This window comes from Aegilops tauschii, chromosome 1 (assembly GCF_002575655.3).
Source record: "Aegilops tauschii subsp. strangulata cultivar AL8/78 chromosome 1, Aet v6.0, whole genome shotgun sequence".
Lineage (NCBI taxonomy): Eukaryota > Viridiplantae > Streptophyta > Magnoliopsida > Poales > Poaceae > Aegilops > Aegilops tauschii.
In genome coordinates, this window is record NC_053035.3 from 97,638,701 (window position 1) to 97,665,203 (window position 26,503).

General features: G+C 44.4%; 1 pseudogene; it reads right to left on the bottom strand.

Moving 5' to 3' along the window:
• Positions 1 to 723: 723 nt before the first annotated feature.
• LOC109783502 (glucan endo-1,3-beta-glucosidase GV-like) lies at positions 724 to 2,923 on the bottom strand (annotated as a pseudogene).
• Between the last annotated feature and the right edge of the window lie 23,580 nt (positions 2,924 to 26,503).

Consider the following 26,503-nt stretch of genomic DNA (forward strand, 5'->3'; position numbering starts at 1 on the left):
ATTCATTTAAGTTAGAGAATAATTGTTGTTCTGTTTACACGAATAAAACTTTCTATGGTCTTACACCCAATGTGAATGGTTTATTGAATCTCGATCGTAGTGATACACATATTCATAATATTGATGCCAAAAGATGCAAAGTTGATAATGATAGTGCAACATATTTGCGACACTGCCGTTTAGGTCATATTTGTGTAAAGCGCATGAAGAAACTCCATACAGATGGATTTTTTGAATCACTTGATTATGAATCATTTGATACTTGCGAACCATGCCTCATGGGCAAGATGACTAAAACTCCGTTCTCCGGAACAATGGAGCGAGCCAATGACTTATTGAAAATAATACATACTGATGTATGCGGTCCGATGTGTTGAGGCACGCGGCGGGTATCGTTATTTTCTTACCTTCACAGATGATTTGAGCAGATACGGGTATATCTACTTAATGAAACACAAGTCTGAAACATTTGAAAAGTTCAAAGAATTTCAGAGCAAAGTGGAGAATCATCGTAATAAGAAAATAAAGTTTCTATGATCTGATCGTGGAGGCAAATATTTGAGTTACGAGTTTGACCTTAAAACAATATGGAATAGTTTCACAACTCACGCCACCTGGAACACCACATCGTAATGGTGTGTCCGAACGTCGTAACCGTACTTTATTAGATATGGTGCGATCTATGATGTCTCTTACCGATTTATCACTATCATTTTGGGGTTATGCATTAGAGACAGCTGCATTCACGTTAAATAGGGCACCGTCTAAATCCGTTGGGACGACACCGTATGAACTGTGGTTTGGCAAGAAACCTAAGCTGTTGTTTTTTAAAGTTTGGGGTTGCGACACTTACGTCAAAAGGCTTCATCCTGATAAGCTCGAACCCAAATCGAAGAAGTGCGCCTTCATAGGATACCCTAAGGAAACAATTGGGTACACCTTCTACCACAAATCCGAAGGCAAGATCTTTATTGCCAAGAATGAAAACTTTCTAGAGAAGGAGTTTCTCCCGAAAGAAGTGAGTGGGAGGAAAGTAGAACTTGATGAGGTAATTGTACCTTCTCTCGAACTGGAAAGTAGCTCATCACAGAAAACCATTCCCGTGATGCCTACACCAACTAGAGAGGAAGCTAATGATGATGATGATGAAACTTTAGATCAAGTTACTAGCGAACCTCATAGGTCAACCAGAGCACGATCCGCACCAGAGTGGTACGGTAATCCTGTTCTGGAAGTCATGTTACTAGACCATGACGAACCTACGAACTATGAAGAAGCTATGATGAGCCCAGATTCCAATAAATGGCTTGAGGCCATGAAATCTGAGATAGGATCCATATATAAGAACAAAGTGTGGACTTTGGTGGACTTGTCCGATGATCGGCAAGCCATTGAGAATAAATGGATCTTCAAGAGGAAGGCGGACGCTGATGGTAGTGTTACTATCTATAAAGCTCGAATTGTCGCAAAAGGTTTTCGACAAGTTCAAGGTGTTGACTACGATGAGATTTTCTCACTCGTATCGATGCTTCAGTCTGTCCGAATCATGTTAGCAATTGTCGCATTTTATGAAATCTAGCAAATGTATATCAAAACTGCATCCTTAATGGATTTATTAAAGAAGAGTTGTATATGATGCAACCAGGTTTTGTCAATCCTAAAGGTGCTACCAAAATGTGCAAGCTCCAGCGATCCATCTATGGACTGGTACAAGCATCTCGGAGTTGGAATATACACTTTGATGAGTTGATCAAAACATATAGTTTTATACAGACTTGCGGTGAAGCCTGTATTTACAAGAAAGTGAGTGGGAGCACTACAGCCTTTCTGATAAGTATATGTGAATGACATATTGTTGATCGGAAATGATGTAGAATTTTCTGAAAAGCACAAAGGAGTGTTTGAAAGGAGTTTTTCAAAGAAAGACCTCGGTGAAGCTGCTTACATATTGGGCATCAAGATCTATAACATAAACAAGTCGCACTACTCATAAAGAAAATAAAAAAAAAGACAGAGGACCGACCGGGTGCACTGGTTGCATGGATTGACACGTGGCAACTGCAAATTGGGGAAGGTGGCCGGGTACACAGGTTCCTTGTCAGGGTAGAACTGCCTAAAGATTTTCTCCGGGGCGTCCCTGGGCTTCTTGTTCTCGTTGAACATGGCAAACACGTACGTCTCGATCGGGCCTGGCCGCCTCGGCGTCCCGGACCGGACATGGTCGAGCAGCCCCTGGTTATACCTCCTGGCGTTCTCCATGGTGGCGGCGAAACCGCCAGCCGACGGCCATCCGCTCTCCGACACCACCACCCTCACGCCCGGCGCGGCGGCCCCTCTCAAGCGCCGCGTAGACAGCGTCCACCATTGCGTCGAAGAGGTTGATGTAGACCAGCCCGTTGCCGAGGTCCCTCACCGTGGCGCCCGGCTGGAACGTCGTGTAGTTCAGCCGAATGTCCCTCGGGTTGTCCCGGTACACAAAGTAGTGGTACACATTGGCCAGCAGCGGCGCGCCGGTGCTCACCAGGAACCGGGCAACGTCCGTCATGTAGGGCCGCGTGAACACGCCGGCGGACGACGGGTAGGAGTTGGCCACCACGTGGAACCGCACCGCGGTGGGCACCTTGATGGCGTCGCCGAGGCTTGCGGCAGAGAGCGCGGCGCGAACGTTGCGCATGGCTGGGAGGATGAACCCCGCATCGCCCGGGCGGATCTTGTTTCCGACGATGACGTGGCGGATGAGGACATCTGGGTAGTAAGCCTGAACGTTGCTCCGGACCCAGTCGGCGGCGTGGAAGGGGTCGGCGGCGAGGCCGCGGACTTGGTCGACGCCACCGACGTCGAGGACGAGGGCGATGCCACTGCCGCGTAGCACGGCGAGGGCCTCCTGGTCAGGGCAGTAGATGCGCATGGCGTGGATGTTGCTGGACCTGCAGAGCCGCACCACGTCGCGCCGCGCGGGGAGGTTGTCGCCGATCACGCCGTAGCAGACGTCGTGCACGGCTGCTTGCATGCGTGACGAAAAGCTCGGATCAAACAAAAGAAATCGTGTAACGATACTAGCATACTAGCATGGTTAAAAGCAAGGTAAGACTACCTCCCATTTTCTCAAAGGTTTGAACTCGATCAGCCCGGTAGATCAATGATCTGTATGCTTCGCTCTTCCCTCCTGCGATAAGAATTTCAATTGCTAGCATCTACGGTTAAATATACAGTGAGAGGTCAAATGAGACGCACGCCCCTTCAGTTCACCTTCCTGAACTTAATTAATGGGGCACTTCGTCTTCCTAGGCTTAATTAAGTTCCTGTTATTGGGCGATCGATCGTCTCACCTTTTTATTCGAAAATTGAATCGAGTGTTCACCGGAGCATAGCTGCAGTGCACCGGACGAAGTCGAAGAACCGCGCCACCATGTCCGACTGTCCTTTGCATGGGTTAATCGCTCCTATGCGACATCTTTGAGATGAATTGAAAGAAGTACGACGTAGTTGACAAAAATAGCTCTCGTGAGACATCTTTGAATCCAACTCTAGCGCCTATGCGACATGGCCCTATTTAACCATGAAATGCAAAACAAGGGGTTAGCTATTTGAGTAATGACACGCGGGACACACCAGTTATCCACATCAATGTGGAACCCATCACTTACTCACATGCGTGCGGGACCCACAACTTATCCACATAAGCATGCTCGTGCTCATCAGCGTGCCCCAATCCAAGCCAGCCACGAGCCCAAGCCAGCCCCATTGCTTGCCCTTCCCCTTTCCTTTCCCCCACCTTGTTCTTCCTCTTCTCCGGCAACGATGGGCGCCACCGGCGAGTGATGTCTAGCTCGACTTCAGCCTCCCGCCAATCATGGCCGCAGTACAGTCCAGTGCCGTTAAGAAGATGCCCCGATTGCCCGTGCATGGAGCCTCTGAAGCGTTTGACTTGTGTGAAGGAAGAAAATGGCAACCGTGGGCGCGAGTTTGTGAAATGCTTGAGCAAGCCACAGCCGGGGCATGTAAATCTGTGTACTTCACCAATCATATTGTATAATTTATGTAAATTTCTTTCTTTTTTCGTCAAATTTGGGCAGTGGATCTAGGGTTCATGCGCCGCCGACCCCCATTTTTCAGGTTCTAAAGAAATGTGGGCATTTCGAGTGGCTCGATGAGTACGCTGAGAGGTTGAAATTGGAGGGATCAACCCAAGAGCTCAATTTTGGGGGGCCGCTTGCTATGGAACACGCCCCCCATTTGGCGGACAGAGCAGATCCGATGATGGATAGTGCTGAACTGAATTGTGAATTGAAGAAAATGGGCAAACAACTAAAGCAGCTGATCAATTTGAAGCAACAAGCAAATATGATGGCTGGAGCATTCTATTGTTGTGTCATTGCTATGGGTTTCTTTTATTTAATGTTCATCATTCGTTAGAAATTGTTAGAGTTTTAGTTAGTGTGTCAAGCTAGTTTCAGGGGTCCCTAGTTTCAGTTAGTGTGTCTAGCTCGTAGTTTCAGTTAGTCCAGGGATCATTTGCTGGCTGAATTTGCATGAAGCAAAACTTGCCTGAATTCTTGTAATGATATTTTCAGTTACAGTTCTATTTAGTCCATGGATTATTTGTTCCCCTTGATGAATAAAATGCATCTGTCACATACACTGGCATCTAGCCCGTTCTTTAGTTATCAGAGAGTGCAGTGCAGAGTTCAGGGTCAAACAATACATTATTGGGCCGTGGGCTGATGACGACTGTGAGAAAAACCATCTCAGATTTCATGGCCTCAAGCCATTTGTTGGAATGCGGGCTCATCATAGCTTCTTCATAGTTCGTTGGTTTGCCGTTGTCCAACAACATGACTTCCGGCACAGGATTACCGTACCACTCTGGTGCGGAACGTGTTATGGTCGACCTACGAGGTTCAGCAGTAACTTGATCTGAAGTTTCGTGATCATCATCATTTCTTCCTCTCTGGTTGGTGTAGGCATCACGTGAACGATTTTCTCTGATGTGGTACTTTCCAATTCAAGAGAAGGTACAACTACCTCATCAAGTTCTACTTTCCTTCGACTCACTTCTTTCGAGAGAAACTCCTTCTCTAGAAAGGATCCATTCTCACCAACAAAGATCTTGCCTTCGGATCTGTGGTAGAAGGTATACCCAATAGTTTCTTTAGGGTATCCTATGTAGACGCACTTCTCCGCTTTGGGTTCGAGCTTGTGAGGCTGAAGCCTTTTGACATAAGCGTCGCATCCCAAAACTACGACAGCTTAAGTTTCTTTCCAAACCATAGTTCATACGGTGTCGTCTCAACGGATTTAGATGGTGCCCTATTTAACATGAACACGGCTGTCTCTAATACATAACCCCAAACGATAGTGGCAAGTCGGTAAGAGACATCATAGAACGCAACATATCTAATAAAGTACGGTTACGACGTTCAGACACACCATTACACTGTGGTGTTCTAGGTGGCATGAGTTGTGAAACTATTCAACATTGTTTTAAATTAAGGCCAAACTCGTAACTCAAATATTTGCCTCCGTGATGAGATCGTAGAAACTTTATTTTCTTGTTGCGATGATTCTCCACTTCACTCTGAAATTCTTTGAACTTTTCAAATGTTTCAGACTTGTGTTTCATCAAGTAGATCTACCCATACCTACTTAAATCATCTGTGAAGGTACAAAATAACGATACCCGCCGCGTGCTTCAATACTCATCGGACCACATACATCGGTATGTATTATTTCCAATAAGTCATTAGCTCGCTCTATTGTTCCCGAGAACGGATTTTTAGTCATCTTACCCATGAGGCATGGTTCGTAAGTATCAAATGATTCATAATCAAGTGATTCCAAAAGTCCACCCGTATGGAGTTTCTTCATGTGCTTTACACCAATATGACCTAAACGACAGTGCCACAAGTATGTTGCACTATCATTATCAACTTAGCATCTTTTGGCATCAATATTATGAAGATGTGTATCACTACGATCAAGATTCAGCAAGAATAGACCATTCACTAAGGGTGCATGACCATTTTTATTTTTGAATTTGAGTCTCCATCTTCTCCTACAAAAGCACCAACTAGGAGGCAATATGATTGTACTTAAGTATAGGGTGTAGCTAATATGCGAGTGTGTTTAATGAATGGATCAATGTTTGAGCACGACGGGCTAGGGATAACTTATTTTAGCGTTGATATTTTGAAAGACATGGTTGCTTGTTGATATGATTGAATATCTAAATTATTATGTCAAAACTAGACTATTGCTTTGAATCACATAAAAGTACAAATGGCCATGCTATAAAGAAAAGAATATGATATGACATGATAAACAACACTCCACATCAAAAATTCTATTTTTATCATTTACCTACTCGAGGACGGGCATGAGTTAAGCTTGGGGATACTGATACGTCTCCAACGTATCTATAATTTTTGATTGTTCCATGCTGTTTTATTATCAATCTTGGATGTTTTATGATCATTTTATAGTCATTTTATATCATTTTTTTGGTAGTAACCTATTGACATAGTGCCAAGTGCCAGTTGATGTTTTTGCATGTTTTTTACATCGCAGGAAATCAATATCAGACGGAGTCCAAATGCCCCGAAACTTCACGGAGAATTTTTATGGGCCAGAAGGAACACAACGGGCCCTGGTTGTACCTGGGGGGAGTCCCGAGGAGGGGACAACCCACCAGGGCGCGCCAGGAGGCCTACGCGCACCCTGGTGGGTTGTGCCCACCTCGGGTGCCCCCGGGACCGCCTCTTTGCTCTATAAATACCCCCAAAAATTCCAGAACCCTAGGGGAGTCGACGAAATATTCATCCAGCCTCAGCTGAGTCCAGAACCACCAGATCCAATCTAGACACCATCTTGGATGGGGTTCACCACCTCCGTTGGTGCCTCTCCGATGATGCGTGAGTAGTTCTTTGTAGACCTACGGGTTCGTAGTTAGTACCTAGATGGCTTCCTCTCTCTCTTTTAATTCTTAATACAATGGCCTCTTGGAGATCCATATGATGTAACTCTTTTTGCGGTGTGTTTGTTGGGATCTGATGAACTTTGAGTTTATGATCAATTATATCTTTTTATATCCACGAAAGTTATTTGAATTTCTTTGATCTCTTATATGCATGATCTCTTATAGCCTCATATTTCTTCTCCGATATTTGGGTTTTGTTTGGCCAACTTGATCTATTTGTCTTGCAATGGGAAGAGGTGCCCGGTAGTGGGTTCGATATTACGGTGTTGATCCCAGTGACAGAAAGGGAAACGACACGTATGTGTGGTTGCTACTAAGGATAAAATGATGGGGTCTATCTCTACATAGATAGATCTTGTCTACATCATGTCATCGTTCTTATTGCATTACTCCGTTTTTCCATGAACTTAATACGCTAGATGCATGCTGGATAGCGGTCGATGTGTGGAGTAATAGTAGTAGATGCAGGCAGGAGTCGGTCTACTAATCTTGGATGTGATGCCTATGTAATGATCATTGCCTGGATATCGTCATGATTATTTGAAGTTCTATCAATTCCCCAACAGTAATTTGCTTACCCACCGTTTGCTATTTTTCTCGAGAGAAGCCACTAGTGAAACCTACGGCCCCCGGGTCTTCTTTCTCATATATTTGCCTTTGCGTTCTATTTTTCTCTTGCATTTATTTTCAGATCTATTAATCCAAAAATACCTTGCTACAATTTATTTCTCTATATTTCATTTGGCGTTCGATCTATCAATCTACTACAATTTATCTCACGGCCGCTTGCCTATCTTGAGGCGCCGTACCCCGGAAGGGATTGACAACCCCTTTAACACGTCGGGTTGCGAGGTGTTGTTATTTGTGTGCAAGTGTTGTTTACGTTGTGTTGCTTGGTTCTCCTACTGGTTCGATAACCTTGGTTTCATCACTGAGGGAAATACCTACCGTCCCTGTGCTACATCATCCCTTCCTCTTTGGGGAAATACCGATGTACTCCTAGCAGATAGGAGCTTTCTGGCGCCATAGCCATGGAGACATCAAAAGGAATTTCTGGCACCATTGCCGGGGAGGATCTTCAACATATACCAGGTTCGTAATGACAAATCTCATCTCCTCGCAATTTACATTATTTGCCTCTCGATTTCCTCTCCCCCACTTCACAAAAAATTAACGTTTTATTCGCCTCTCTTTTTCCGTTCGCCGTTTTCTTGCCAGATTTGTCTGTGTTTTTGCTTTCTAGTCTCGATGGCTAGCGTTCCTACTCCTCCGCTGTCACCAGATTTTGAAGTTCTTTACTTCAAGCAAAGACAAGGAGAAAATTTGAAAGATGCCTGGTATAGGCTTATGGAATTTTATCATGTTTCCAATCTAAAGGGGGATGCTAAGGTTTTACTTCGTAATTTTTACATAGGATTGGCTTTGCATCATAGACAACTTCTGGATTTTGCTGCTAAAGGAAATTTTATTGAGCTTGATGCTAATGCTTCCTATGAAATTTTAGGGGGGATTTTGGGAATTCCTCCTCAAAAGAAGGGGTTTTATTTTACCCCTAAGGGGGTTCAGATGTTGGACAAACTTGGTGATTTGCATAAACATATGGTTGAAATACAGAAATATAATGAACCCCTCAAAAACCTCAATGGTAGTATCAATAGCATGAATACCCTGATCACTCTTTGCAACAAGCGATTGGATATTTTTGATCTAAAGATGGTTTCTTTTCCGGAGAATTTAGGGAAGCGTAAAGAGCCTCCCGAGTTTGAAAAAACCCTTACAAAAGTTGCCAAAACTTCGGAAGACAAAACTTAGATCCTTGCTTTATGCCTAGCTAAGGGCGTAAAACTATAGCGCTTGTTGGGTGGCAACCCAATGAATAAAATTTATTTTTTCTTTTTTCTTTCTGTTCTTGTGTGTTTGAACAATTATGCTACTGGTATGATTGTGTTTTTTGTGTTTTAATTAGTGTTTGTGCCAAGTAAAGCCTTTAGGATCTTCTTTGGGTGATAGTTGTTTGATCTTTCTGAAAAACATAAACTTATGCACTCACGAAAATAATTTTCATAAATCACAGAAAAGTGCTTTTACCCTGATTCTTTTTTCAGAAGATTAATATACAAATTACCCAGGTCATCCTAATTTGGCCGAATTGTTTGAGTTACATAAGTATTCGAAAGTATCAGATTGCTACAGACTGTTCTGTTTTGACAGATTCTGTTTTCTTTGTGTTGTGTGCTTATTTTTGATGGCTCTATGGTTTTCTTTGATGAGTTTTTGCCATAGAGAAGTTGGAATACAGTAGATATAATACAAAAACAAAATATGAATTAGTTTGATGCAGTACTTATAGTAGTGGTTTGCTTTCTTATACTAACGGATCTCACGAAGGTTTTGTTGAGTTTTGTGTGATTGGAGTTTTCAAGTTTTGGGTTATCTTACGATGGATGAAAGAAGGTTAGAAGAGCCTAAGCTTGGGGATGCCCCGGCATGCCAAGCTATTATCCAAGAATGAGCCACCAACTAAGCTTGGGGATGCCCCCGAGTGGCATCCCCTCTTTCTTCTAATGACCATCGGTATTTTCCTCGAACCTATATTTTTATTCGTCACATGATATGTGTTTTGCTTGGAGCGTCTTGTATGATCTGAGTCTTTGCTTGTTTTATTTTGTGTTCTAAGTCATCAATCCTTGCTGGACACACTTATTTGAGAGAGCCAAATTTATTTCATGACTTGTTAGAATTGCTCTCTGTGCTTCACTTAAATCTTTTATGAGCTAGGACTTGCTCTAGTCCTTCACTTATATCTATTTGAGCACGGTGTGCTTAGTATTTTTGAAGAAATTCTCTCTTGCTTCACTTAAATTATTTTGAGAGAAAGAAAAAAAATTATGCTCATGATCTTCACTTATATTTGTTTGAGCTTATGAAAAGCAACACATGAAAATTCGTCCCAAAGTGATAGATATCCAAGAAGGATAAAGTAAAAAAATCATGAAGATCATTGGACAAAATAAACTTGATTCTTGGTAATAGTTTTGAGATATGATGATGTGATATGTGAGTTGTGTTGTTGAGTAATTATGCTTTAGTAAAAATATTGGTGTTAAAGTTTGTGATTCCCTATGCAAGTACGAAAGTCAATAGTCATGCAATGAAATTATATCCTACTTGTGGTGCATTATTCGGTGTTAATTATGCTTAATGCTTGCTTATGAGATTATTTCTTTCTTGGTTGGTCGCTTCTCAATCTTTTGCTAGCCTTCATTTTGCACCAAGTATGACCTCTACTTGTGCATCCAAAATCCTTTAAACCAGTTTTGCCACATGAGTCCACTATATCTACCTATATGCGGTATTCTTTTGCCGTTCTAAGCAAATTTGCATGTGCCATCTCTAATTTTCAAAATAAACTTCTCTTTTGTGTGTTTGTTTCGCTCGCGGAACGGTGATGGGTGCCTAATATTTTCCATGCTGGATGTGTTATTCTCACGATGAGTGTTTATTCACTTGTCATTGCACGAGAGTAAGGCAAAGGTTTTAGGGATGCCCAGTCCCGACTTGCAAAAATGAATTTACTTTATGTTGTCAAATAAGAAATTCCCTGGAAAGTGTTGGTATTGAGGGCAACCGTGGATACGAATAGCCATGGAAAGTGATAGAATGGTGGAAAAAGGAATAAACTTTATTTTCTGTTTGGGAACCGCCTATGGTATATCTAGCATGGAAAGTGCTCGGAATTCTAAGTCATTTTTGTTGGTGGGATGGATACACCTCCCAAAATGTTTTTATCTCTAATTTTTCACTTTGAGCTCTGGCACCTCTACAAATCCTTACTTCCCTCTGCGAAGGACCTTTCTTTTACTTTATGCAATTTTTATTTTTGAATTTGAGTCTCCATCTTCTCCTACAAAAGCACCAACTAGGAGGCAATATGATCGTACTTAAGTATAGCTAGGGTGTAGCTAATATGCGAGTGTGTTTCATGAATGGATCAATGTTTGAGCACGATGGGCTAGGGATAACTTATTTTAGCATTGATATTTTGAAAGACATGGTTGCTTGTTGATATGCTTGAGTATCTAAATTATTATGTCAAAACTAGACTATTGCTTTGAATCAGATAAAAGTCCAAATGTCCATGCTTTAAAGAAAAGAATATGATATGACATGATAAACAACACTCCACATCAAAAATTATATTTTTATCATTTACCTACTCGAGGACGAGCATGAGTTAAGCTTGGGGATACTGATACGTCTCCAACGTATCTATAATTTTTGATTATTCCATGTTGTTTTATTATCAATCTTGAATGTTTTATGATCATTTTATAGTCATTCTATATCATTTTTTGGTACTAACCTATTGACATAGTGCCAAGTGCCAGTTGTTGTTTTTTGCATGTTTTTTACATCGCAGGAAATCAATATCAGACGGAGTTCAAATGCCCCAAAACTTCACGGAGAATTTTATGGGCCAGAAGGAACACAACGGGCCCTGGTTGCACCTGGGGGGAGTCCCGAGGAGGGGACAACCCACCAGGGCGCGCCAGGAGGCCCAGGCGCGGCCTGGTGGGTTGTGCCCACCTCGGGTGCCCCCGGACCGCCTCTTTGCTCTATAAATACCCCAAAAATCCCAGAACCCTAGGGGAGTCGATGAAATATTCATCCAGCCACCGCAGAGTCCAGAACCACCAGATCCACTCTAGACACCATCTCGGATGGGGTTCACCACCTCCATTGGTGCCTCTCCGATGATGCGTGAGTAGTTCTTTGTAGACCTACGGGTCCGTAGTTAGTAGCTAGATGGCTTCCTCTCTCTCTTTTGATTCTCAATACAATGGTCTCTTGGAGATCCATATGATGTAACTCTTTTTGCGGTGTGTTTGTTGGGATCTGATGAACTTTGAGTTTATGATCAGTTATATCTTTTTATATCCATGAAAGTTATTTGAGTTTCTTTGATCTCTTATAGCCTCGTATTTCTTCTCCGATATTTGGGTTTAGTTTGGCCAACTCGATCTATTTGTCTTGCAATGGGAAGAGGTGCCCGGTAGTGGGTTCGATCTTACGGTGCTTGATCCCAGTGACAGAAAGGGAAACGACACGTATGTATCGTTGCTACTAAGGATAAAACGAAGGAGTCTATCTCTACATAGATAGATCTTGTCTACATCATGTCATCGTTCTTATTGCATTACTCCATTTTTCCATGAACTTAATACACTAGGTGCATGTTGGATTGTGGTCGATGTGTGGAGTAATAGTAGTAGATGGAGGTAGGAGTCGGTCTACTAATCTTGGACGTGATGCATATGTAATGATCATTGCCTGGATATCGTCATGATTATTTGAAGTTCTATCAATTGCCCAACAGCAATTTGTTTACCCACCATTTGCTATTTTTCTCGAGTGAAGCCACTAGTGAAACCTACGGTCCCCGGGTCTTCTTTCTCATATATTTGCCTTTGCGATCTATTAATTTATTTTCAGATATATTAAACCAAAAATACAAAAATACCTTGCTGCAATTTATTTCTATTTATTTTATTTGGCATTCGATCTATCAATCTACTACAATTTATCTCACGTCTGCTTGCCTACCTTGAGGCGTCGTACCCCGGAAGGGATTGATAACCCCTTTAACACATCGGGTTGCGAGGTGTTGTTATTTGTGTGCAGGTGCTGTTTACGTTGTGTTGCTTGGTTCTCGTACTGGTTCGATAACCTTGGTTTCATCACTGAGGGAAATACCTACCGTCGTTGTGCTGCATCATCCCTTCCACCTTGGGGAAATACCGACGTAGTCCTAGCAGATAGGAGCTTTCTGGCGCCATAGCCAAGGAGACATCACTCTCCCCCCGGGCATTAGCTTGAAATATCAACTTCAGCTCTTGGAACATCTCATATGCTCCATGGCGTTCACAAATCCTTTTGAAATCCCAGTTCCAAGCCGTAAAGCATGGCGCACTGAACTATTGAGTAGTCATCAGATCGAGTATGCCGGACGTTCATAACGTCTGCATCAGCTCCTGCAGCAGGTCTGTCACCTAGCGGTGCATCAAGGACATAATTCTTCTGTGCAGCAATGAGGATAATCCTCAAGTTACGGACCCAGTCCGTGTAGTTTCTACCATCATCTTTCAACTTAGCTTTCTCTAGGAACGCATTAAAATTCAAGGCATTAGTAGCACGGACTATTGATCTACAACATAGATTTGCAAAGACTATAATGTTGCGAAACATAGCATGCAATTTCAAAAAAATTCCTACGCTCACGTAAGATCTAACTAGGAGATGCATAGCAATGAGAGGGGGAGAGTGTGTCCACGTACCCTCGTAGACTGAAAGCGGAAGCGTTTAACAACGCGGTTGATGTAGTCAAACTTTCTTCTCGTTCCGACCGAGCAAGCACCAAACGTACGTCTCCTTCGAGTTCTGCACACGTTCAACTCGATGACGTCCCTCAAACTCTGGATCCAGCAAAGTGTCGAGGGAGAGTTCCGTCAGCACGACGTCTCGTGGTGACGGTGATGGTGAAGTGATCCGCGCAGGGCTTCGCCTAAGCACTACGTGAATATGACCGGAGGCGTAAACTATGGAGGGGGGCGCCGCACACGGCTAACAATGTTTGTTGTCTGTTCTAGAGGTGCCGCCCCCCCACATATACATAGGTTGGAGGGGAGGAGAGGCAGTCAAGGGGGCGCCCCAAGTAGGAGGAATCCTACTTGGGCACCTCGCAATTCGGCTTCCCCCTTTCCTATTCCTATTCGGAGTAGGAAGGGAAGAGGGGGAAGGGGGAATCCTATTCCCTTTTTCCTTTCCTCCTTCCCCTTCCTTCTCCAATTTGTCCAGCCCATATGGGGGGGCGCACCAGCCCCTTTGTGGCTGGTGTGTTTCCCCTCTTGGCCCATAAGGCCCATATCTTTTGCCGGGGGTGCCCGGAACCCCTTCCGGTGACCTGATAAGTAACCGGTACCCCCGGAACACTTCCGGTGACCAAATACTATCGTCCTATATATGATTCTTTACCTCTCGACCATTTCGAGACTCCTCGTCATGTCCGTGATCTCATCCGGGACACCCAATAACATCCAGTCAAAAAATCACATAACTCATATAATACAAAATCGTCATCGAACGTTAAGCATGCGGACCCTACGGGTTCGAGAACTATGTAGACATGACCGAGAAACCTCTCCGGTCAATAACCAACATCGGAACCTGGATGCTCATATTGGTTCCCACATATTCTACGAAGATCTTTATCGGTCGTACCGTAATGACAACATACGTTATTCCCTTTGTCATCGGTATGTTACTTGCCCGAGATTCGATCGTCGGTATCTTCATACCTAGTTCAATCTCGTTATCGGCAAGTCTCTTTACTCGTTCCGTAGTGCATCATCCCGTAACTACCTCATTAGTCACATTGCTTGCAAGGCTTATTATGATGTGCATTACCGAGCGGGCCTCTCCGATGATGTGTGAGTAGTTCTTTGTAGACCTAGATGGCTTCCTCTCTCTCTTTTGATTCTCAATACAATGGTCTCTTGGAGATCCATATGATGTAACTCTTTTTGCGGTGTGTTTGTTGGGATCTGATGAACTTTGAGTTTATGATCAGTTATATCTTTTTATATCCATGGAAGTTATTTGAGTTTCTTTGATCTCTTATAGCTTCGTATTTCTTCTCCGATATTTGGGTTTAGTTTGGCCAACTCGATCTATTTGTCTTGCAATGGGAAGAGGTGCCCGATAGTGGGTTCGATCTTACGGTGCTTGATCCAAGTGACAAAAAGGGAAACGACACGTATGTATCGTGGCTACTAAGGATAAAACGATGGAGTCTATCTCTACATAGATAGATCTTGTCTACATCATGTCATCGTTCTTATTTCATTACTCCATTTTTCCATACTTAATACACTAGGTGCATGTGTTGGAAATATGCCCTAGAGGCAATAATAAAATGGTTATTATTATATTTCCTTGTTCATGCTATAATTGTGTTATCCGGAAATCGTAATACATGTGTGAATACATAGACCACAACATGTCCCTAGTGAGCCTCTAGTTGACTAGCTCGTTGATCAACAGATAGTCATGGTTTCCTGACTATGGACATTGGATGTCATTGATAACGTGATCACATCATTAGGAGAATGATGTGATGGACAAGACCCAATCCTAAGCATAGCACAAGATCGTGTAGTTCGTTTGCTAGAGCTTTTCCAAATGTCAAGTATCATTTCCTTAGACCATGAGATTGTGCAACTCCCGGATACCATAGGAGTGCTTTGGGTGTGCCAAACATCACAACGTAACTGGGTGGCTATAAAGGTGCACTACGGGTATCTCCCAAAGTGTCTGTTGGGTTGGCACGAATCGAGACTGAGATTTGTCACTCCGTATGACGGAGAGGTATCTCTGGGCCCACTCGGTAATGCATCATCATAATGAGCTCAATGTGACCAAGTGTTTGGTCACGGGATCATGCATTACGGTACGAGTAAAGTGACTTTCCGGTAACGAGATTGAACAAGGTATTGGGATACCGACGATCGAATCTCGGGCAAGTAACGTACCGATTGACAAAGGGAATTGTATACGGGATTGATTGAATCCTCGACATCGTGGTTCATCCGATGAGATCATCGTGGAACATGTGGGAGCCAACATGGGTATCCAGATCCCGCTGTTGGTTATTGACCGGAGAGTCGTCTCGGTCATGTCTACATGTCTCCCGAACCCGTAGGGTCTACACACTTAAGGTTCGGTGACGCTAGAGTTGTAGAGATATTAGTATGCGGTTAACCGAAAGTTGTTTGGAGTCCCGGATGAGATCCCGGACTTCACGAGGAGTTCCGAAATGGTCCGGAGGTAAAGATTTATATATGGGAAGTCCTATTTTGGCCACCGGAAAATGTTCGGGATTTTTCGGTATTGTACTAGGAAGGTTCTAGAAGGTTCCGAAGTGGGGCCCACCTGCATGGGGGGACCCACATGAACGTGGGTAGTGGGGGCAAGGCCCCACACCCCTGGTCAAGGCGCACCAAGATCCCACCTTAGAAGGAATAAGATCATATCCCGAAGGGATAAGATCAAGATCCCTAAAAAGGGGGGATAACAATCGGTGGGGAAGGGAAATGATGGGATTTCTTTCCCCCACCTTTGCCAACGCCCCAATGGAGTTGGAGGGCAAGAAACCAGCCCCCTCCACCCCTATATATAGTGGGGAGGCGCATGGGAGCAGCACCCCAAGCCCTGGCGCCTCCCTCCCTCCCGTGACACCTCTTCCTCCCCGCTTGCGCTTAGCGAAGCCCTGCCGGGATCCCGCTACTTCCACCACCACGCCGTCGTGCTGCTGGATCTCCATCAACTTCTCCTCCCCCCTTGCTGGATCAAGAAGGAGGAGACGTCCCCGCTCCGTACGTGTGTTGAACGCGGAGGTGCCGTCCGTTCGGCGCTAGGATCATCAGTGATTTGGATCACGACGAGTACGACTCCATCAACCCCGTTCTCTTGAACGCTTCCGCGCGCGATCTACAAGGGTATGTAGATGCACTCCCCTCTCTCTCGTTGCTAGATGACTCCATAGATTGATCATGGTGATACGTAGAAAATTTTAAATTTCTGCTACGATCCCCAACAGTGGCATCATGAGCTAGGTCTATGCGTAGTGTCTATGCACGAGTAGAACACAAACTTGTTGTGGGCGTAGATGTTGTCAATTTTCTTGCCACTACTAGTCTTATCTTGTTTCGGCGGCATCGTGGGATGAAGCGGCCCGGACCGACCTTACACGTACACTTACGTGAGACAGGTTCCACCGACTGACATGCACTAGTTGCATATGGTGGTTAGCGGGTGTCTGTCTCTCCCACTTTAGTCGGATCGGATTCGATGAAAAGGGTCCTTATGAAGGGTAAATAGAAATTGGCATATCACGTTGTGGTTTTACGTAGGTAAGAAACGTTCTTGCTAGAAACCTATAGAAGCCACGTAAAAACATGCAACAACAATTAGAGGACGTCTAACTTGTTTTTGCAGCATATGCCTTGTGATGTGATATCGCCAAAAGGATGTGATGAATGAAATATATGTGATGTATGAGATTGATCATGTTCTTGTAATAGGAATCACGACTTGCATGTCGATGAGTATGACAATCGGCAGGAGCCATAGGAGTTGTCTTTATTTTTGTATGACCTGCGTGTCATTGAATAACGCCATGTAAATTACTTTACTTTATTGCTAAACACGTTAGCCATAGAAGTAGAAGTAATCGTTGGCGTGACAACTTCATGAAGACACGATGATGGAGATCATGATGATGGAGATCATGGTGTCATGCCGGTGACGAAGATGATCATGGCGCCCCGAAGATGGAGATCAAAGGAGCAATATGATACTGGCCATATCATGTCACTATTTGATTGCATGTGATGTTTATCATATTTTGCTTCTTATTTGCTTAGTACGACGGTAGTAAGTAAGATGATCCCTTATAATAATTTCAAGAAAGTGTTCCCCCTAACTGTGCGCCGTTGCGAAAGTCCGTTGTTTCGAAGCACCACGTGATGATCGGGTGTGATAGATTCTAACGTTCACATACAACGGGTGTAAGACAGATTTACACATGCAAAACACTTAGGTTGACTTGATGAGCCTAGCATGTACAGATATGGCCTCAGAACACAAGAGACCGAAAGGTCGAACATGAGTCGTATAGAAGATACGATCAACATGAAGATGTTCACCGATGTTGACTAGTCCGTCTCACGTGATGATCGGACATGGCCTAGTTGACTCGGATCATGTTTCACTTAGATGACTAGAGGGATGTCTATCTGAGTGGGAGTTCATTGAATAATTTGATTAGATGAACTTAATTATCATGAACTTAGTCTAAAATCTTTACGATATGTCTTGTAGATCAAATGGCCCACGCTAATGTTGCCCTCAACTTCAACGCGTTCCTAGAGAAAACCAAACTGAAAGATGATGGCAGCAACTATACGGACTGGGTCCGGAACCTGAGGATCATCCTCATTGCTGCCAAGAAAGATTATGTCCTAGAAGCACCACTAGGTGACGCACCCATCCCAGAGAACCAAGACATTATGAACGCTTGGCAGCAGCGTGCTGATGATTACTCCCTCGTTCAGTGCGGCATGCTTTACAGCTTAGAACCGGGGCTCCAAAAGTGTTTTGAGCAACACGGAGCATATGAGATGTTCGAAGAGCTGAAAATGGTTTTCCAAGCTCATGCCCGGGTCGAGAGATATGAAGTCTCCGACAAGTTCTTTAGTTGTAAGATGGAGGAAAATAGTTCTGTCAGTGAGCACATACTCAAAATGTCTAGGTTACACAACCGCTTGACTCAGCTGGGAGTTAATCTCCCGGATGACGCGGTCATTGACAGAATCCTTCAGTCGCTTCCACCGAGCTACAAGAGCTTTGTGATGAACTTCAATATGCAGGGGATGGAAAAGACCGTTCCTGAGGTATATTCAATGCTGAAATCAGCGGAGGTGGAGATCAAAAAGGAACATCAAGTGTTGATGGTGAATAAAACCAGTAAGTTCAAGAAAGGCAAGGGTAAGAAGAACTTCAAGAAGGACGGCAAGGGAGTTGCCGCGCCCGGTAAGCCAGTTGCCGGGAAGAAGCCAAAGAATGGACCCAAGCCTGAGACTGAGTGCTTTTATTGCAAGGGAAGTGGTCACTGGAAGCGGAACTGCCCCAAGTACTTGGCGGACAAGAAGGCCGGCAACACCAAAGGTATATGTGATATACATGTTATTGATGTGTACCTTACCAGCACTCGTAGTAGCTCCTGGGTATTTGATACCGGTGCGATTGCTCATATTTGTAACTCAAAGCAGGAGCTGCGGAATAAACTGAGACTGGCAAAGGACGAGGTGACGATGCGCGTCGGGAATGGTTTGAAGGTCGATGTGATCGCCGTCGGCACGCTACCTCTACATTTACCTACGGGATTAGTTTTAAAGCTCAATAATTGTTATTTAGTGCCAGCTTTGAGCATGAATATTGTATCTGGATCTCGTTTAGTTCGAGATGGCTACTCATTTAAATCCGAGAATAATGGTTGTTCTATTTATATGAGAGATATGTTTTATGGTCATGCCCCGCTGGTTAATGGTTTATTCTTAATGAATCTCGAACGTAGTGTTACACATATTCATAGTGTGAATACCAAAAGATGTAAGGTTGATAATGATAGTCCCACATACTTGTGGCACTGCCGTCTTGGTCACATTGGTGTCAAACGCATGAAGAAGCTCCATGCAGCTGGACTTTTGGAGTCTCTTGATTACGAATTATTTGACACGTGCGAACCATGCTCATGGGTAAGATGACCAAGACTCCGTTCTCCGGAACAATGGAGCGAGCAACCAACTTATTGGAAATCATACATACGGATGTGTGCGGTCCAATGAGTGTGGAGGCTCGCGGTGGCTATCGTTATGTTCTCACTCTCACTGATGACTTGAGTAGATATGGGTATGTCTACCTAATGAAACACAAGTCTGAGACCATTGAAAAGTTCAAGGAATTTCAGAGTGAGGTTGAGAATCAACATGACAGAAAAATAAAGTTCTTACGATCAGATCGTGGAGGGGAATATTTGAGTCACGAATTTGGCACACACTTAAGGAAATGTGGAATAGTTTCACAACTCACGCCGCTTGGAACACCTCAGCGAAATGGTGTGTCCGAACGACGTAATCGCACTCTATTGGATATGGTGCGATCTATGATGTCTCTTACCGATCTACCGCTCTCATTTTGGGGCTATGCTTTAGAGACTGCCGCATTCACTTTAAATAGGGCTCCGTCAAAATCCGTTGAGACGACACCGTATGAATTATGGTTTGGGAAGAAACCTAAGCTATCGTTTCTAAAAGTTTGGGGATGCGATGCTTATGTCAAGAAACTTCAACCTGAAAAGCTCGAACCCAAGTCGGAAAAATGCGTCTTTATAGGATACTCTAAGGAAACCATTGGGTATACCTTCTACCTCAGATCCGAAGGCAAGATCTTTGTTGCCAAGAACGGGTCCTTTCTGGAGAAAGAGTTTCTCTCGAAAGAAGTAAGTGGGAGGAAAGTGGAACTTGATGAAGTACTACCTCTTGAACCGGAAAGTAGCGCAGCTCAGGAAGATGTTCCTGTGGTGCCTGCACCGACTAGAGAGGAAGTTAATGATGATGATGATCAAGGTACTTCGGATCAAGCTCCTACTGAACTTCGTAGGTCCACAAGGACACGTTCCGCGCCAGAGTGGTACGGCAACCCTATCTTGGAAATCATGTTGTTAGACAACGGTGAACCTTCGAACTATGAAGAAGCAATGGCGGGCCCAGATTCTGACAAATGGCTTGAAGCCATGCAATCCGAGATAGGATCCATGTATGAAAACAAAGTGTGGACTTTGACAGACTTGCCCAATGATCGGCGAGCGATAGAAAACAAATGGATCTTTAAGAAGAAGACAGACGCGGATGGTAATGTTACCATCTATAAAGCTCGACTTGTCGCTAAGGGTTATCGACAAGTTCAAGGGGTTGACTACGATGAGACTTTCTCACCCGTAGCGAAGCTGAAGTCCGTCTGAATCATGTTAGCAATTGCCGCATACTATGATTATGAGATATGGCAAATGGACGTCAAAACGGCATTCCTTAACGGCTTTCTTAAGGAAGAATTGTATATGATGCAGCCGGAAGGTTTTGTCGATCGTAAGAATGCTAACAAGGTATGCAAGCTCCAGCGCTTCATCTATGGGCTGGTGCAAGCATCTCGGAGTTGGAACATTCGATTTGATGAGATGATCAAAGCGTTTGGGTTTACACAGACTTATGGAGAAGCCTGTGTTTACAAGAAAGTGAGTGGGAGCTCTGTAGCATTTCTCATATTATATGTGGATGACATACTGTTGATGGGAAATGATATAGAATTCTTGGGAAGCATAAAGGCCTACTTGAACAAGTGTTTTTCAATGAAGGACCTTGGAGAAGCTGCTTATATATTAGGCATCAAGATCTATAGAGATAGATCAAGACGCCTCATTGGTCTTTCACAAAGTACGTACCTTGACAAGATATTGAAGAAGTTCGATATGGATCAGTCCAAGAAGGGGTTCTTGCCTGTATTGCAAGGTGTGCAATTGAGCATGGCTCAATGCCCGACCACGGCAGAAGATAGAGAAAAGATGAGTGTCGTCCCCTATGCCTCGGCCATAGGGTCTATTATGTATGCCATGCTGTGTACCAGACCTGATGTAAACCTTGCCGTAAGTTTGGTAGGAAGGTACCAAAGTAATCCCGGCATGGAACACTGGACAGCGGTCAAGAATATCCTAAAGTACCTGAAGATGACTAAGGATATGTTTCTCGTTTATGGAGGTGACGAAGAGCTCGTCGTAAAGGGTTACGTCGATGCTAGTTTCGACACAGATCTGGATGACTCTAAGTCACAAACCGGATACGTGTATATTTTGAATGGTGGGGCAGTAAGCTGGTGCAGTTGCAAGCAAAGCATTGTGGTGGGATCTACATGTGAAGCGGAATACATGGCGGCCTCAGAGGCAGCACAAGAAGCAATCTGGGTGAAGGAGTTCATTACCGACCTAGGAGTTATTCCCAATGTGTCGGGCCCGATGACTCTCTTCTGTGACAAACCTGGAGCTATTGCCCTTGCCAAGGAGCCCAGGTTTCACAGGAAGACCAGGCATATCAAGCGTCGCTTCAACTCCATTCGTGAAAATGTTCAAAATGGAGACATAGATATTTGTAAAGTACATACGGACCTGAATGTAGCAGATCGGTTGACTAAACCTCTCCCTAGAGCAAAACATGACCAACACCAGAACTCTATGGGTGTTCGATTCATCACAATGTAACTAGATTATTGACTCTAGTGCAAGTGGGAGACTGTTGGAAATATGCCCTAGAGGCAATAATAAAATGGTTATTATTATATTTCCTTGTTCATGATAATTGTCTATTGTTCATGCTATAATTGTGTTATCCGGAAATCATAATACATGTGTGAATACATAGACCACAACATGTCCCTAGTGAGCCTCTAGTTGACTAGCTCGTTGATCAATAGATAGTCATGGTTTCCTGACTATGGACATTGGATGTCATTGATAACGGGATCACATCATTAGGAGAATGATGTGATGGACAAGACCCAATCCTAAGCATAGCACAAGATCGTGTAGTTCGTTTGCTAGAGCTTTTCCAAATGTCAAGTATCATTTCCTTAGACCATGAGATTGTGCAACTCCCGAATAACATAGGAGTGATTTGGGTGTGCCAAACGTCACAACGTAACTGGGTGGCTATAAAGGTGCACTACGGGTGTCTCCGAAAGTGTCTGCTGGGTTGGCACGAATCGAGACTGGGATTTGTCACTCCGTATGACGGAGAGGTATCTCTGGGCCAACTCGGTAATGCATCATCATAATGAGCTCAATGTGACCAAGTGTTTGGTCACTGGATCATGCATTACGGTACCAGTAAAGTGACTTGCCGGTAACGAGATTGAACAAGGTATTGGGATACCGACGATCGAATCTCGGGCAAGTAACGTACCGATTGACAAAGGAAATTGTATACAGGATTGATTGAACCTCGACATCATGGTTCATCCGATGAGATCATCGTGGAACATGTGGGAGCCAACATGGGTATCCAGATCCCGCTGTTGGTTCTTGACCGGAGAGTCGTCTCGGTCATGTCTGCATGTCTCCCGAACCCGTAGGGTCTACACACTTAAGGTTCGGTGACGCTAGAGGTGTAGAGATATTAGTATGCGGTTAACCGAAAGTTGTTCGGAGTCCCGGATGAGATCCCGGACGTCACGAGGAGTTCCGGAATGGTCCGGAGGTAAAGATTTATATATGGGAAGTCCTATTTTGGCCACCGGAAAATGTTCGGGATTTTTCGGTATTGTACCGGGATGGTTCTAGAAGGTTCCGAAGTGGGGCCCACCTGCATGGGGGGACCCACATGAACGTGGGTAGTGGGGGCAAGGCCCCACACCCCTGGTCAAGGCGCACCAAGATCCCACCTTAGAAGGAATAAGATCATATCCCGAAGGGATAAGATCAAGATCCCTAAAAAGGGGGGATAACAATCGGTGGGGAAGGGAAATGATGGGATTTCTTTCCCCCACCTTTGCCAACGCCCCAATGGACTTGGAGGGCAAGAAACCAGCCCCCTCCACCCCTATATATAGTGGGGAGGCGCATGGGAGCAACACCCCAAGCCCTGGCGCCTCCCTCCCTCCCGTGACACCTCTTCCTCCCCGCTTGCGCTTGGCGAAGCCCTGCCGGGATCCCGCTACTTCCACCACCATGCCGTCGTGCTACTAGATCTCCATCAACTTCTCCTCCCCCGTTGCTGGATCAAGAAGGAGGAGACGTCCCCGCTCCGTACGTGTGTTGAACGCGGAGGTGCCGTCCGTTCGGCGCTAGGATCATCGGTGATTTGGATCACGACGAGCACGACTCCATCAACCCTGTTCTCTTGAACGCTTCCGCGCGCGATCTACAAGGGTATGTAGATGCACTCCCCTCTCTCTCGTTGCTAGATGACTCCATAGATTGATCTTGGTGATACGTAGAAAATTTTAAATTTCCGCTACGATCCCCAACAGCATGTTGGATTGCGGTCGATGTGTGGAGTAATAGTAGTAGATGCAGGTAGGAGTCGGTCTACTAATCTTGGACGTGATGCATATGTAATGATGATTGCCTGGATATCGTCATGATTATTTGAAGTTCTATCAATTGCCCAACAGTAATTTGTTTACCCACCATTTGCTATTTTTCTCGAGTGAAGCCACTAGTGAAACCTACGGCCCCCGGGTCTTCTTTCTCATATATTTTCCTTTGCGATATATTAATTTATTTTCAGATCTATTAAACCAAAAATACAAAAATACCTAGCTGCAATTTATTTCTATTTATTTTATTTGGCATTCGATATATCAATCTACTACAATTTATCTCACGTCTGCTTGCCTACCTTGAGGCGCCGTACCCCAGAAGGGATTCATAACCCCTTTAACACATCGGGTTGCGAGGTGTTGTTATTTGTGTGCAGGTGCTGTTTACGCTGTGTTGCTTGGTTCTCGTACTGGTTCGATAACCTTGGTTTCATCACTGAGGGAAATACCTACCGTCGCTGTGCTGCATCATCCCTTCCTCTTTGGGGAAATACCGACGTAGTCCTAGCAGATAGGAGCTTTCTGGCGCCATAGCCAAGGAGACATCACTCTCCCCCCGGGCATTAGCTTGAAATATCAACTTCAGCTCTTGGAACATCTCATATGCTCCATGGCATTCAAAAATCCTTTTGAAATCCCAGTTCCAAGCCGTAAAGCATGGCACACTGAACTATTGAGTAGTCATCAGATCGAGTATGCCAGACGTTCATAACGTCTGCATCAGCTCCTGCAGCAGGTCTGTCACCTAGCGGTGCATCAAGGACATAATTCTTCTGTGCAGCAATGAGGATAATCCTCAAGTTACGGACCCAGTCTGTGTAGTTTCTACCATCATCTTTCAACTTAGCTTTCTCTAGGAACGCATTAAAATTCAAGGTAACAGTAGCACGGACTATTGATCTACAACATAGATTTGCAAAGACTATAATGTTGCGAAACATAGCATGCAATTTCAAAAAAATTCCTACGCTGACGCAAGATCTAACTAGGAGATGCATAGCAATGAGAGGGGGAGAGTGTGTCCACGTACCCTCGTAGACTGAAAGCAGAAGCGTTTGACAACGCGGTTGATGTAGTCAAACTTTCTTCTCGTTCCGACCGAGCAAGCACCGAACATACGTCACCTTCGAGTTCTGCACACGTTCATCTCGATGATGTCCCTCAAACTCTTGATCCAGCAAAGTGTCGAGGGAGAGTTCCGTCAGCACGACATCCCGTGGTGACGGTGATGGTGAAGTGATCCGCGCAGGGCTTCGCCTAAGCACTACGTGAATATGACCGGAGGCGTAAACTATGGAGGGGGGCGCCGCACACGGCTAACAATGTTTGTTGTGTGTTCTAGAGGTGCCACCCCCTCATATACATATGTTGGAGGGAAGGAGATGCAGCCAAGGGGGCGCCCCAAGTAGGAGGAATCCTACTTGGGCACCTCCCAATTCGGCTTCCCCCTTTCCTATTCCTATTCGGAGTAGGAAGGGAAGAGGGGGAAGGGGGAATCCTATTCCCTTTTTCCTTTCCTCCTTCCCCTTCCTTCTCCAATTTGGCCAGCCCATATGGGGGGGGGCGCACCAGCCCCTTTGTGGCTGGTGTGTTTCCCCTCTTGGCCCATAAGGCCCATATCTTTTGCCGGGGGTGCCCGGAACCCCTTCGGGTGACCTGATAAGTACCCGGTACCCCCGGAACACTTCCGGTGTCCAAATACTATCGTCCTATATATGTTTCTTTACCTCTCGACCATTTTGAGACTCCTCGTCATGTCCGTGATCTCATTCGGGACTCCGAATAACATCCAGTCACCAAAATCACATAACTCATATAATACAAAATCGTCATCGAACGTTAAGCATGCGGACCCTACGGGTTCGAGAACTATGTAGACATGACCGAGAAACCTCTCCGGTCAATAACCAACAGCGGAACCTGGATGCTCATATTGGTTCCCACATATTCTACGAAGATCTTTATCGGTCGTACCGTAATGACAACATATGTTATTCCCTTTGTCATCGGTATGTTACTTGCCCGAGATTCGATCGTCGGTATCTTCATACCTTGTTCAATCTCGTTATCGGCAAGTCTCTTTACTCGTTCCATAGTGCATCATCCCGTAACTACCTCATTAGTCACATTGCTTGCAAGGCTTATTATGATGTGCATTACCGAGAGGGCCCAGAGATACCTCTCAGATATTCGGAGTGACAAATCCTAATCTCGATCTATGCCAACCCAACAAACACCTTCGGAGATACCTGTAGAGCATCTTTATAATCACCCAGTTATGTTGTGACATTTGATAGCACACAAGGTATTCCTTCGGTATCTGGGAGTTGCATAATCTCATAGTCAAAGGAATATGTATAAGTCATGAGGAAAGCAATAGCAATAAAACTAAATGATCATTATGCTAAGCTAACGGATGGGTCTTGTCCACCACATCATTCTCCTAATGATGTGATCCTGTTCATCAAATGAGGACACATGTTTATGGTTAGGAAACTTAACCATCTTTGATTAACGAGCTAGTCTAGTAGAGGCTTACTAGGGACACGGTGTTTTGTCTATGTATCCACACATGTATCAAGTTTCCGGTTAATACAATTCTAGCGTGAATAATAAATATTTATCATGATATAAGGAAATATAAAATAACAACTTTATTATTGCCTCTAGGGCATATTTCCTTCAGTCTCCACTTGCACTAGAGTCAATAATCTACTTCACATCGCCATGTGATTTAACACCAATAGTTCACATCACCATGTG